The sequence below is a fragment of the Cuculus canorus genome, chromosome 10, assembly GCF_017976375.1.
Source record: "Cuculus canorus isolate bCucCan1 chromosome 10, bCucCan1.pri, whole genome shotgun sequence".
In the NCBI taxonomy this organism is placed as follows: Eukaryota; Metazoa; Chordata; class Aves; order Cuculiformes; family Cuculidae; genus Cuculus; species Cuculus canorus.
In genome coordinates, this window is record NC_071410.1 from 8994621 (window position 1) to 9009119 (window position 14499).

General features: G+C 43.8%; 1 long non-coding RNA gene across 9 annotated transcripts in view; it reads left to right on the top strand.

The window, feature by feature from the left end:
- The window catches only part of LOC128853124 (uncharacterized), a 69284-nt gene that overhangs the window by 8140 nt on the left and 46645 nt on the right, over positions 1–14499 (top strand). For 5 of the 9 annotated variants that reach the window (XR_008451408.1, XR_008451416.1, XR_008451411.1 and 2 more), the window contains exons 2-4: positions 551–675; positions 986–1991; positions 13901–14360. This is a non-coding gene — a long non-coding RNA (uncharacterized LOC128853124). The remainder of the gene's footprint in view (positions 1–550; positions 676–985; positions 1992–13900; positions 14361–14499) is intronic. The other 4 variants (XR_008451409.1, XR_008451413.1, XR_008451412.1 and 1 more) reach the window with 4 other exon arrangements.

Genomic DNA, 14499 nt, shown 5'->3' on the forward strand with positions numbered 1-14499 from the left:
AATACCTGGAGTGCCCTGTTGTCCTGTTGCAGTCTGTCTTGTGCACAGACCAGTGTGGTTTTAGTCTTCCTGGGCTTTTACGCTGGGAGAGAAATAAACTGCATGCAGATGGGAACTTGAAACACGGTATGAGCTAATTTCAGGGTCTGGGCCAGGACAAAGAAATGCAACAAGCGTGTGGGTCTTCTTGGTGATAATGCAGTGAATTGTAAACTGCGCGTGAGAGTGTAAGAGATGCTGCGTAGTATCCCGCCAGCCCGATCATCAGAAAAATCTGTAGGTAAAGCCCTAAACGTGTGAGGAATTGAAATTCAGTTCAAGCGAGGCTGAGTAGGTGTTTGTTCAGCAGATTGCTTAGACTTTAATCATGCTTAAGTCTTTAAGTTAGATAATTGTTCTACCACCTGATAATTTGAATTGTATTGAAGAACAATATGCTAAAACATCTTCTGTGAGAAGCAGTGGAGGAAATGATTGTTTGATTCCCTTTTGTTCATTTCTTGCACAGCATCATGTCAGTTCTGATGTTTTCTATTTAATTTGGTTGCAGTGAATGCATTTTTCCCTACAAACACTGGCTCCAAATACACATTTACTGCCGCTGCCTGTGATGCTATAGCTTGGGGAGCTGGGACTCACTACCAAAGACCAAAGCCTCTGTGTAATTTGTCTTGGGTAAGCAAATGCCATTCTTCTTCCAGCTATGCTGTGGGAACTAGGTTAAATTTCCTAGTAAGGACATGTCTGAGATTTCCATTTGAAAAGTTTTAGGATTTGGGGTACAGGTTTCACACAGGTTTCACCCTACTAAGAGGGAAGTTGTGCAGTGATTTCAAAGTCCTTGAAGTAAAACTATATATATATTTGTTTCTCGAAATTAATTTAAGCTGTGCCTTGCTGCTACATTTTCTTCATTTTGTGGCATTGCTGTCTGCTGGGATGAAGAGGATTACAATATAATGGCTGTTGCTTTATCCTTCTGTAGGACACAAGCTGTTGGCAGGGGGCTGCATCCCCCCAAATGCTGTTCGATGCAGAGCAGTGAGCCTCAACTCGTGCTGGACTGGAGGTGCTCGAATACTTGTGGCAGCTGGAGGAATTGTTGTTTCCAGCCAGTTCCCTGCCGCTCTCTGGACTGATGCTATAGTGAGGAAATCTGTGCACGCTGCAAGTCATGAGATGTACCGAGTTCTCCATGTTGCCAGGGAAACATCCAGTTTTAGGCACAGCCCTAAATGTTCTTTTTTCTTAGTTTGCTCAGTCCCACCTCCCTCGTGGACTGTCCGTCCTGCTGCTGTTCGTGCGAACTGGGGTTGCTGCGAAATCTGAAAGGGAAAACTGACTTTGGAGATACTGGCAAAGAAGAAATATAAGAAGGAAATGGGAAACAAATAAGGAAAGAATGGTGCATTTCGGTTTTCTTTCCATCTGAAGATGGAGGGGTTTGCTTTGGTTTGAATATTGGTGCATTTTGGGATTTCCTGTGCAGGCAGGGGATTGCAGGGACACTGTGGCCTCTGTCCAAGCCGCAGTAAGTCCCCAAGGAGACCCAATGAGATGGAGTTGAACTGGTCCAGATGATGCTGAGCACCAGAAGAAAGGGCCATTTTTCTGTGTCACGTATCTACGTGTGGCACTGCCTCTGTCCCTATGCCAGGGCTCAGCCCGCCTTGGGCACAGCTTTAGAGCCCAGTTGTGTGGGGCCGCTACAGGGCACCTAAGCTGTGGCACAGCCTACTTTGGGGAATTGAAATGAGCTTCACGTTGAACCGAACCGGGGTTCTGCTGCCAATTAAGTCAATGACAAAGTGTTGGTTGGTTTCAGGCGTAAACAGGCTGACCCAAAATTTACTGCTGTTATGTCTTATTTGCATGAAGTTAACTACCTGTATTTTCAGGTTCACCTAACTTTATGGAGATGGGCATTAAGTCTGGCAACCCACTGCTACCTGAACTGCTGTCCAAAGGCTCTGTGGCAAGATGCATTTCAGGTGGGTTATTTTTCTCATCTCTGTGAAAAGCATCTTACTGACAGCCTTGTATTTCTCCTTGCTCTTTATCCGTCTAGTATGGAAATTTGCTAAGAGCATAGTAGTGAGTTGGAAAATCTGCTTGGACTAATAATACATCTGCCAGACCTGAAATTTGTAAATGGTTGTCTGAATAGAGCCCCAAACAGGGTTTCCAATGGAAAAGTTCTATCTGAGCGTGCGATCCTGAGAAACTCTCGTCCAACTTTGAATTTGGCCCTACTTTGAGCAGGGGAGGGACTAAAGAACTCTAGAACTACTTTCCAGTATAAGTTATTGTTGTAATCTATATTATAATACTGCAAATTTGAATTAGTAATAATCATAAGATATACCTGAGCTCTGGGAGAACATAATTGAAATATATGCTGTGACATCCTCATTCTTCACATGCTCAGCAAAGTAAGGTGATGAAAGTTTGCGTGCACTTTGCATAGACAAATATTTGTATGCTGCACTTGTCTAAATGAAGGCCTAAAAGCCCAGTTTCTGGTTATTCTAAATGTAGCCTACAGTGTTTTCAGTTTTTTTTCTTTTTAGTTTTCATGGCATTTATTATCTGTATTTAAAAGAATTGGTCATGTGACAAATAAAACTGCTAATGACTGTAAGATTGCAAATTGCCCATGACTGTCTAAACGCATTCCAAACTGCAACTGTGCAGTGGAATTTGTTACCATCCTGGCAACTAAAATATGAAGTTGGATGTGTGTCTTTAGGGTGAAAGGCAAACGCTCGCCGTAGATAACCAGCTTGTTTTCTATGTTCACCTGTCCACTGTGGAACAACCAGTTAAATGTGCAAGTCAGTGCCTTGCACTGGAGAATAGCGATGCTGACTATTTCTGTAGCATTATGGGCTGATATGGGGTGTCACTGGAGCTTAGGGGAGCAGCAGGGCTGAGATAGCATCACTTTTACACAGCATCTCCTGAAGGCAGCCCAAAATTAGGGGATTTTTTGTGTCTTTTTTTTTTTTTTTGTATTGCATCTGAAAATACATCTTTTCCACCCCCTGTTATTTCTGCTTTCTCTCTCTCATCTGTTGCTTAGCTAGTTTCACAGATCTAATAGTTAAGATTTACCATTAAGAATCAAATCAGGTTTCCCTGAAAGATGATGAAAATGAAATATCCTGTAGGCTGCATTTGGATTGACTGTCGGTTTTCAGGCTCTCTGCTGTCAGGATCATTTAATGGGTGGCAGGCTACTGCTCATTCATTTTCTTTATTTGGCAACGAAGGGGGAGCAGGGAGGCAGATGAGAACAAAAAAACCCCAACAAACCTCATTATATTAACAGAAAGATTAAAGTTTTTAAAGAAGGGCTGACACTGTTTGTTCACGTGCACACGGTAAATACTGGAAAATACATGCAGCGATTAAAGAAAGCTGGGTGAGAATAGTAAAAAAGCTATGAAAGCAACTGCAGTGTTTGCATTTGTAGAGAAAAATATCTGGAGTGGTAGGGACCAGCGTTCTCCAAGTTGCTCCTGGACAAGGACTGTGGCAGAGGTCACTATTTAGCCCTGCTGGCAATGGAGTGCTAGAGAAACAAACAAAAAGCCCACAGGGAGCACATCAAAAACTCAGAAGAAAATTTAAGCTGTTTTTTTTCATTGCAAAGGTTGGCAGCGAGGACCTTGAGGTCCTGCCCTGGGTACCACGCTGCTCAACACCTGTTTTAATGGCTTGGATAGGGAATAACGTAACTGTCATGCAGACAGCACAAAGGTTTGGGTAGGATGGTGGGGATCTTCAAAGAGAGATTTTAAATTAGTGAAAGAAATGGGCAATATAAGGGGAAACACTCTTAGACCTATTTTGAACGGTGTATTTCGAACTGAATGTTTCCCCCCCCCCCCCCCCCGCTCTATTTTCGTGGCTATTACTAGCTTCTTTCTATTTAAAACTTTAAAAAATATATATCAATTTCCTTCCTGAGCACAGGAAGTCAAAGAGCTGAATTTTGACTATTAAGCTAAAATAGCCTAAATAGATGATTGCTGCTACATCAGGCAGCAAGTGTGCAGCCATCCGTGAAGTCTGAGAGGAGAAAATTACTTCTGTTTCATATGATGACTGAGTTGATTAAAATATTTAGTAGTTTTTTGTTGATGCTTTATCATGAATGTTTCCATTCTCCTCTAGGTAAGAGAACAGCACAGATTTCCTTCTTGGTGCAAAGTTTAAATATGACCCCATTCATTTGCATGTCTGATGTGCAGCACGGGCTGTGCTTGTGGCCAGAGGTTCATGCAGATATTTATGCCTGTCCACTGTTTCATTCTGTCTCTGTCCTGGAATACGTCTACATCTCTTGACTGTCAAAATACAGTGCTCTTAATATTTTGGCTCACGTGAACCTGGCGTACTGTGTGTTGCTATCTCTGCAGGACAGCATAGCAGAGGACAGGAATTTGCCAAGAGCCTTGTAATTGCCCTGGAGAACTCTTGCATTTGTATTGATGGATAGGATGTTCTGGTTATGTGCTGTCCAAGCCAAATGTCTGACCTTTCCTGTGTGCCAGAGAAAGGAGCGTCACAGCTTCAAGACCAGTGCAGGGATGAGCACCTTGAGGCTGCTACAAGCCCGAAGGGTGAAAGGACGTGTGAGGAAGTGGCTGGGAGTACACAGTTGCTGTTGAGGTCTGAGCCATCCAACCATGGGACTTTAACAAGGCTTCTACTCCAGTAAACCACTGAATCCTTAATCTGTTAGTGAGGTGCCTTTAGTCACCCTCTCCGTACATGGCTTCACTGCAGCTGAGTATTTCTGGAGCAAAGCTGTTTTTCATATGCCTGACTTTCTTCCACTGATAGCAGAGATTTATTTGAGAAGTTTTAGCAAGTCCCTCAGAAGACACTCTTTTGCCCACCTGCAGGGGAGGCACGGGAGAGCCATTTCTGGTCTAAATTATGATTAAATTTGCCTCATCAAAGATTCTTTGGAAACAATATTGCATTTTCATCTGGGCAGATGTATAACTTAACTGCCTTAACATTCCCGCAGACTCATAACACCTGAATGATCACAGCATTAATACAGTATAAAGACTTCCATAATTCAGTGTCACCTCATTACTGTTAAGAGAAATGTAACGTCAACAGTGACAAATGCAGAATAACTCCATTTACTGATGGTACAAATTGGATTCAGTTGAGGTTTCACACAATCAAAAAAGCTGGAGAGAATCAAAAGGCTGTTTTACATACATAGGTGTCTGGGAGTAGGTACAAGGTAGATGGTATTTCATGCTCATTAATCAAGGGTTAGGGAAGAAACTGAACTGTTCAACTGTGATAAAGCTATCCTTGCTGGTATAAGTAAAATACCTCTTCACTTTGAAGACTTCCTTAAAAAGATAATGCAGTTTAGTTTGTATTAACAGAGAGGCATGTTTGGTTTTTGCTGAGTAATATTATAGTTCTCAAAACTGCAAGAAGGGCAACTTTTAGCTGCCACCAACTGCAAGGTGAAATACTCAGTGTGAAAAATCATCTCTCGAATTGCTCCATCTGAGGTCAGTTCTCCCCACTGGCACGAGTAGGGAAGCTGGGGAGTGGAGGAGTTAGACCAGAGGCAGGAGTTGCCTCTGGATATGCAGAGCCAGATCCCCTTCTGCATCCCAGCCGAGATGGGAGCTGGGAATCCAGCTTTCTTTGTGCTGAGAAATTTGGCCACTGTAGCTAAACACAAACACGGTTTCAAAGCAAGCAAAATAAGCTCAATTGGCAAATGCAATTCATGCTGCTTCTATGCATCTCTGCTATATATTTGCCAGCAGAGAAACATGGCAGGTGGATGCAAACGTATTTCTTAAAATTTCCACCCCTGGTGGAGCTTGGCAGCACCTAGTGCCAACCTGGCATGATATGCTAATTCCAGTGGCCCCAGAGCATGAAGGGAAGGATTGAAGAAAATGCCAGATCTTTCCTGAACAATCTAATAAGTTTAATGAGGGCACTAAGCAGAGAAATGCCCCCTCGCAGACTGCCTGCCAAAGCACTTGTTCCCAGAGACATCTGGGAGAGGAACCCCTATGCAAACTCCAGTTCTTGAGTGTGGTGTTAGAGGTGTGTCTGATAAATACGAGGGCCTGGAGATTAAAGGCTGATGTCCAAAACCAAAACTCATCAAAGCGGGGTAGAGAGCTTGGTGGTCACTGCAGACTGGGCAAGGCTTGTGCCTCCACTGGGTCCCCAAACCACCAAGCAACCGCTGCTGTTGCTGGACAAATCACGATGCTGTCAGATCACCAGCGCCATGTATTTCAAGGAGAAAGGAAGACTTAAAATTGTGGGGTTTTTTTACCCTACTGGATATGATCTCCAAATCCCTCCAGAAAGGGAAATTGCAGACTGTTTGTCACTGTTGGACTTCGTGAGTTGGGCATTTTTGTCTACTCTACAGTGCAGCATGCTCACTTTCTCAGAGGTATTAGTCTTAAAAATGTGGATGTTTGAGACTTAGTGATTTAAGCAGTTTTAGGTTTTTCCTGGAGCCTGATACATTTTTGCACAACTGCATAATTTCAAAGTTTTATTAGGAGAAATGCCACAACTGGCAGGGCTCTCTTGTGGCAGAGTCTAGATCAGAATTGTATGTGAAGTGTCAAGGTTTATTTTCTTATCTTGTTGCATAGATTTTTAGAAGTCAAGCTTTTGGACAGGGGGAGGGAAGATCTGTCCTCTTTTCCCTGCTGAAATTAATAATAGCCAGGAGCAGTCAAGTGATGATGGGGTAGGAATGAATCCAAGGAAAGAACAGAATGGGGCTGCTGCACATCAGAGTTCTACCGAACTCCCCTCCGTATTCCCCTCACCTTCTGTCCTGTAATGATTTTAATCATGAAAGCAGAAAATAAGGAAAGCGAAGAAAAATGTCACTAGGTTACTTAGTCAGTGAATCTCTGGCAAGTGCAAAAAGATCTGTCTGGTTCCTGGGACCATGCCCTTGTGGTATTAATATCTGTTCTGTAGGGGCACTTTTTCTTACCTGCAATTTTACTTCACGGGTAGATGTGTTGGTTAAAAATCTCTTTGCATTGTTTCTGGAAGAAAATAGCTGCATCCCGCTTGATTAAAATCTCTCAGAAAACTGCGGTGCTGGCTCTTGCTCTGCAGGTAGCGGCTGTTGCGACTGTTTGTTCAGTGGAGGAGCTTGCTGGACCTCATGCCACTGCTAGTATTACTTCTCTCCTCGGCCTCATATGGCATAGTCCCTTCATGTGTTGTGAATACCACACCCAACTTTTCCTGCAGCTTGATTTTTTTCTCTACTTTTCCTTGTCTTTCAGCATGTGTATAGATATTCATTAAAAATAATGTGAAAGCACAAGTAAAATGAATAACTATATGTATATATCTGTCTGGCTGACCCTTCCTCCCCCAAATATAATAATCTAAAATCCTGTTTATTTGCTGCATCCAGACCTTTTCCACCAGCAAACGGCTCTGCTGGACTCAGCTAGAACCACAGGGCAAATGAATGAGGGGGGTATGAAACAGAGAGCCCTGTGTTTGACTGAAAATATGAAGGAAAGTGCTACTAGAGCAGAAACGATGCTATATTACCCTGTGTGATTGTCATTCCTTGGAGAGGAGCTTCAAAGAGAACTCAGAGGTCTCTGCAGCTCCATCATTCCCCAGGGAATCTCAGCAATCAGCATGATTCAAAACAGTCCATGGTGAAAGGGGTAAAACCCTCCAAAAGGATGCGTTGCTTCCTTGCTGGGGAAAGAAAACCAAGAAAGAAATGGCCATGAAAGAAAGGCAAGACAGAAAGGCAAATAATCTGCTTCTTTTCTGAAAGGGGAATGACCTGCAGGGTATTCAGTAAGATTTGCTGGATGAGATGTCTTCTCTGTGTCTCAGGGTTGCTCACTTGTCCCACGAGCATGGCTGCGGTCCTGGGGAAATCACAAACTGCGGGGCACCGCATCCTGCTGCAGCCTTTGTTGTTCTCATCCCTCCCAGGAAGCAGAATTTTATTTTCCCTGTTTTCTTTATGCCACTGCTGACAGCAGCATTTGCCCAGGCAGAAATTGTTCTTACAAGAATTACATTTCTTTTCTAAAATTTCTCCCACTGCTGATTGCTTAAAAGAAATCGAATGGCTGTTCTACCAGCTCTTAAATCAGCGCTGCTCAGAGAGCGACTGAAGAGCTCTCCAGAGAAGCAGCAAATAAGAAGTCCCTTCTGTTTCTGGAGAGCTAATCTGCTCTAAAGACGGGCGGTGAGCCAGCAGGCATGGAGGGAGCGGTTTCCCCCTGTGTGGTGCTGAGGACCAGGCAGGCTGGCTGTGCTGCATGCCTCTCTCAGATCAAGAGCTAGGTTGCTGCCGCTCCCTCTGTGCCTTGGCTTTCTTTCTGATTTTAAAAGCTGTGTATGGGGACAGAGCAGCAAATTGGAGGCCAGTTGTGTTCAGATGCTGTGGCAAAGAGACCTGCACTAGAGCAATGCCTGTGAGCTGGGTTACATCTTGTGAAGCTGAAGCCTGCAGAGGAGTGGGGAAAACAAGTGCTTTGAGGTGGGAATAACGTTGCTTTTTCCTGCTTTTGTCTGCCAGAAGGATGCTGGGGGTTGAGCACTACTGAAAAACAGTTTTTCTGGCACAGGGATTCGAGCCTCCTGGCTACACCCTGCTGCGATGAGGATTTGGCACCCAAACAAAGTGCTTCTGTATTGAGGCGCTCTCTCCCAAAGGTCTGTTTGAGGGGAGAAAAATAAAGAGAAGAAGAAAACCAACCAGCAGAAATCCCTTAGAAAGAGCAGCTCCAGGTTAGTGCTGCACCATGAGCTTTGAAAATCAATGTTGACAATTGCAAGGTGATGCACAAGAGGAAGAATAATGTGAATTGCAGACACAGAGCTCCAGATTATTTGCAGACACCTGGGCCACGCTGCCGGCAGCCGGGTAAAGAAGCATGTCTCAAAGCACAGAACTAGAAAGGTCATAGTGTGCATCATGGGACAAGTGACAGCTCTCAAAATATTTTGGTGGCGCCATTAAATAACATGCCTGAAGCTTAGGAGTGCCTCAAGGGAGGTTCCAGCTCCTGTGTTCTGGTGAACACCCTCAGGGCAAACAGGTCTTTTAGGTGGAGATTTCTGACTTGATCCTATGCGACTCTTCACTCTTCCCAGTTTTCTTCAGTTCTGATCTTTCCCAGCCCTATCCCAGCACTGGCGCAAAGATGTTGACTCAGAGGGACACCTCAGTGGAACGGGGCAGTGAGCTGTGGGTGCCTGGATCTGAGCCACCGGAGAAGGACTGAGGCTCTGTGAAGGTTCAGACTCCTCCTTACAGTTCACATGGGGATCTCTGAGCCACCTCAGCCCATGGACATCCCTGCTCTGCGTCAACCTTGTTACGTTGTGAAAATCATGTGAAAGTACCTGTTTGCATTCAAATATCTTTAGCGCCCGAGATAATCCCTTTGTGGCCAATTATCTTAAACATTATCTCTTGCTCCAAAATTGCTTTTTGAATCATAGAACGGTTTGGGTTGGAAGGAGCCTTTAAAGGTCATACAGTCCAACCCCCTGCAGTGAGCAGGGACATCTTAAATTCCATCAGGTTGCTCAGAGCTCTGTCTAACTTGACCCTGAATGTTCTCCAGGATAGGGCTTCTACCATCTCTCTGGGCAACCTGTTCCTGTGTTTCATCATCCTTGTTGTAAAAAAATTCTTATTTATATCTGGTCTAAATGTACCCTCTTTTAGCTTAAAACCATTACCTCTTTTCCTATTGCAACAGGATCTACTAAAATGTCTGCCCCCATCATTCATGTAGGCTCTCTTTAAGTATTGAAAAGCCACATTAATATCTCCCTAGAGGCTTCTCTTCTACAGGATGAACAACCCCAACTCTCTCAGACTGTCTTCATAACAGAAAGTCTCTCTTCTCTTAAGAGATCAGATCAATCTTCCACCCCAAGGGCTGCAATGGGGCAGAAGTACCCTTAATCTCTGGGTTTGGTGAGGTCTGAAGCAGGAATATTTGGTTGGCTCCTATTAATTTGGTTTCAGTGGGGGTGTTGGCAGCAGAGGCTTCAAAGAGCCCATTTGTCTGCAGTGATGCATTTGAATGTTTTTTTCACATCCATGCAGTAAGGGAGTGGACTTTGCAAATTGAATTTTTCACTTTGGATCCATCAGATTATAGGAAATGGAAGCAAAAATTAATTAAAAGGACTAAAAGGGATACTTGGAAACCTAATGCTTATTAAACAATATTTTCAGTTCTTAGGAAACAGCATGCTGGCTTTATTATGAACCAAATAGACTACGTTGCCTATAGGGTTAAATAATGACAACCATACCCCCATTGCTCATCTCCCAGCAAATTTTAATTTCTGCTCAGAAGAAGTTGCCTGTTCTTCAGGACTAGTATTGCAGAGAACACTGATTTTTTTTAGCAGAATATTATGAAATGTTGAAGACTGAGTGGGTGCCACCAATGTAAGGCTGATGTTATTTATATCCCCTATGTCTCATTCAAGTGATAAATCTGCAAAGACAGTGAGGATCATATCCTGCAGCCCATACTGGTAAGGGCATTCCTTACTCATAAATTGAAAACTAATGTTTATTTCTCTTTAATTAAATACACCATTACCCAAAGTCCGTGTTAAAATATTTTAAAAGAAGTAATGTAATCAATATAACAACTGTGCCTTTACAAAAATATTTCATGTTCGGTAAGTGCCAGGTTTCCTCTCTTTGCTGAATTATGAGTTTTTTGAAATGGATAAGGGGAATACTGTGGGTTGAGATGGTCTGTAAATGCAAGAGAAGTATTTTTTTCTTGACTCTCAGGAGGGCACTTCAGCAAGCTGCTGCCTAGAAAGTACCCAGTATATGAATTGATTCTTTTTTTTTAATGCCGTGCAACATTTCTCCTAAACTCCTCCTCTAATACTGATATACGTGTTTGTCATATGCAATCCATATATAAAACATATATGTTTAAATTTAGTGTCAAAATAAGTTAACTGTTAGAAACAGTGGATTTTGTTCTCCCCTCAGGCTTGTTTTTCACATTGGTAAGTTTTGGTGGTGGTGGTGGGGTGTTGTGTTTTGTTTTATTTCTGCTGGGTCATTCATGCTCATGGAGCACTGGAGAGGGTGTTGTTACAGGGAAAGGTTTTCTTTTGAACAAACTGTGTGAGATGGGTGGATACTGATGAAGTCTGACTGTTCCCTGCTCCCTTTCTGCAATGTTCACAGCAAGGATGAGTTTGGGCTCCTGTTCCTGCTCCTGTGTGGTCACTGATGTGCACCCTGGTGGCAGAGGCGTCACATCCCATAGACACCAGGTGCTTTCCTAAACATGCCCCAAACAGGAAGAAAGGGAGGAGGAGCATGGAAATAACCAGTAGAAGAGTTTGGAGATCTCTTCTTTTTTACCCCCTTAGGGAACTAAGCAAAAGTCAGGTTTTAAAACACTCAGGAAATGCTTTATTTGCTGTAAAATAAATACTCTGCTGTCGCTCCACTCCCTTACTGGTACCTGGAGGAGATAAACCAGAAGCATAATGTGTCTGATTTAGTGTCTACATGTTCTCAGCAGGTATCTTCTCCTGTTAATGTCTTGCATGGTGTCAGTTGTATCAAGGTAATCAAGGTGATTTTTTGCAGCCACTTGCTTTTCCCAGGAAAAATACTGCTAGTGGTGTGGTAAAAAAAGTCCTTTGTGAAGATAGTCTATCTTTTGAATTATCTTACATGTGCTTCTAATGCCAAGAACCACAGACTGCTTAAAAATAATAAAAAAGAAATGTCAGGCAAATAAAAGTTAATTAAATGCACAATGAAGGAGGCTTAATTTTAGTCCTAAAAGGAGCCATGGATTTCGCAGAACATATCTACAAAGGTGGCAAAATCCCTGACTACAAGGTGTAAACCATCCCCCACTCCCTGGCAAGACATCAGGATGGCGTCTGAAGACTATTCAAGCTCTCAACACTGCCAGATGTGGAGGAGATTATTGGCCAGGGGTTTAGGGAAATGAGAACGTGGTGAGCTAACACAAAGACACTGCAAAATGTTGTATATGATTAATACACTTGAATCTCATTGTACAGGAAGAGCTCGGAGATATTCCCAGCCTAATGCAACTCGAGATTTAAAGGTCAGTTCCTTTTCCCTCTAAAGTCTAAGGAGATGTGTGTTTTGCAGGAAGATAAACTGAGCTCCATGTTCTTCACTACACACTTGTTCCAGCATTTCAGGTGTGGTGAGGCAATGAGGGGAGCCAGAAAAGCAAGTGAGACAAGGCAGTACCTGAAGGGGCTCCAGGAAAGCTGGAGAAGGGCTGTGCACAAAGGCTTGTGGGGATAGGATGAGGGGGAATGGGTATAAACTGGAGAGGGGCAGATTTAGACTGGACATTAGGAAGAATTTCTTCACCATGAGAGTGGTGAGGCTCTGGCACAGGTTGCCCATGGTGGTTGTGGCTGCCCCACCCCTGGAGGTGTTCCAGGCCAGGTTGGATGGGCCTCAGGCAGCCTGATCCAGTGGGATGTCCCTGCCCACGGCAGGGGGGTTGGAACCGGATGATCTTTCAGGTCCCTTCCAACCCAAACTATTCAATGATTCTGTGGTTCTGTGACTTGGGCACACTAGTGAAGCTTTTCATAGGAACACTCATTTCCCTTGCTGAGACTCTTCACGAGGATAATGAAAGGCTAATAAAATGCTTCTCCATTACCAAAACTCAATGGAGGGTGCAGACGGCGGGTGTGTGCTCTGGGCCAGGCAGCGCTCCCTTTCTGGCAGCCTTCCTGGGGCCGCACGGTGCCAGTGGGAAGCAGGTGTGTGGGCAGAGGTGCCGTCCACCCACGGCTGTACCTGACCTCTCAGGAGCACTGATGGGACACGGAGTGCTTCTTTCTAAGTAAGAAAAGTACAAAAGCCCATAAAGGAAGGACTGCCAAACCAAAAGAAAGTGATGACAAAGCAAAACTCTAGCAGTGAGCAGCCTGACGGGCAGCCTCCTGCCCTGGCCGGGCCCACAGAGCTGCTTAAATGTTTTCATCCAGTGGTCTTACGCTTGAGGCTTATAGCTCCACAGCCAAAATAAAGATACTGGAACTTGTTCACAAGCACCTGCAAACCTGCTCAACTTGCAGGTTTTATATCCAGGTAGCATGAATGCTAGGAAGAGAGGGACAGAGAAGAGGGTTTTTTTCAGTTTATTAAATGGCTGCATGCTACAATTGCTTGTTAATTTAAAAAAGATGTAAGTTAATAATAGCAGATATGAGACCTGCTGTATTTAATCTTGGAGTCTACAAGGCTCTCCTCACCCTTGACCCGTCACTGTTGTTGTACATTAGGATTACGTATTCTGTGGAGTGTGCTGAATTTCTTAACGGATGGGATAACATCATTTCAAATCCCAAGGAGCAATAAGATGCCTAAAATACCAGACCTTCAGACCACTGGGCTTCTGTCAGGCTCTTTTCTTTAGTCCTTCTCTCCACCCTGGATGCTTTTTCTTACCACCATCTAGGAACCATTTACACCAAGTGGCTGATATTTTGGTAAACCCTTCACATTTAATCTTTGACAATATAACAGCTTTGTTAATCACTGTAACAGAATAAATTAAATGCTCCCTGTCTGAGCTGACCTAGTTTGGAGGTTAAAATTATGCAGCCTAGATAGGAAAAAAAAAAGATCTGGAAAAAAAATATTTCTCATCCTAATTTTGCAATATGAAAGGAAGAGAAAATCAGCATCATCAGGAAAGCAGGCTTCATCTTGACAAGTAACTTTGTTTTGAAATGTAATTATTGGACCAGACTAGGAGCATGGAAGGGCCCAAAGGAAAAATCAATCGTGGCTTTGCTGTGATTGCAGGCGGAGTGGCCTCTGGAAGCACTGCTGTCCTGTCTGCAACTCCAAAGTGTTACCTCTTGCTCAGAGGTAAGTGGGGCGAGGGCTGGAATCAGAGGTAGGCTGAGCAATTGTTTATCTAAACTCCAAGCTTGATGCTACTGGATTACTTCTGCAGCCTCTGATCTGGGAGCAAGCTGTAATCATCGAACTGTGTGGGTCTGAGACTGTCAAAGGCGTGGAAAGAGAAACTGCTTTGGGCACCCTCACCGTTGGGTGGAATGGGGTCGGATAGGTGATTGCCTTTTCTCTGCGGAGGAAAGAGAAACAATGTCTTGCTTGCCTTACCCCTGCTATTTAAGTCCTAGGGGTCCTGCCGGATTGTACGTGACAATGCAAAAGGAGCAGAAATGCATGTGAAATGTCCTTTCCTAATGTGGACAGAGCAGCTTGTCCCTGGGATGATGATTGGTGGTTCTGTGAGGTTAGTAGCATGCTCTCTGCCACACGGCTGCAAATATACAGAGAAAGCAGGTTAAATCCAATCTGTGGTTTAATGTGATGATGCTTCTGCACTTGAAACTTATCTCTCTTGTGGTCTCTGCACTGGTCTGAGAAGCAAG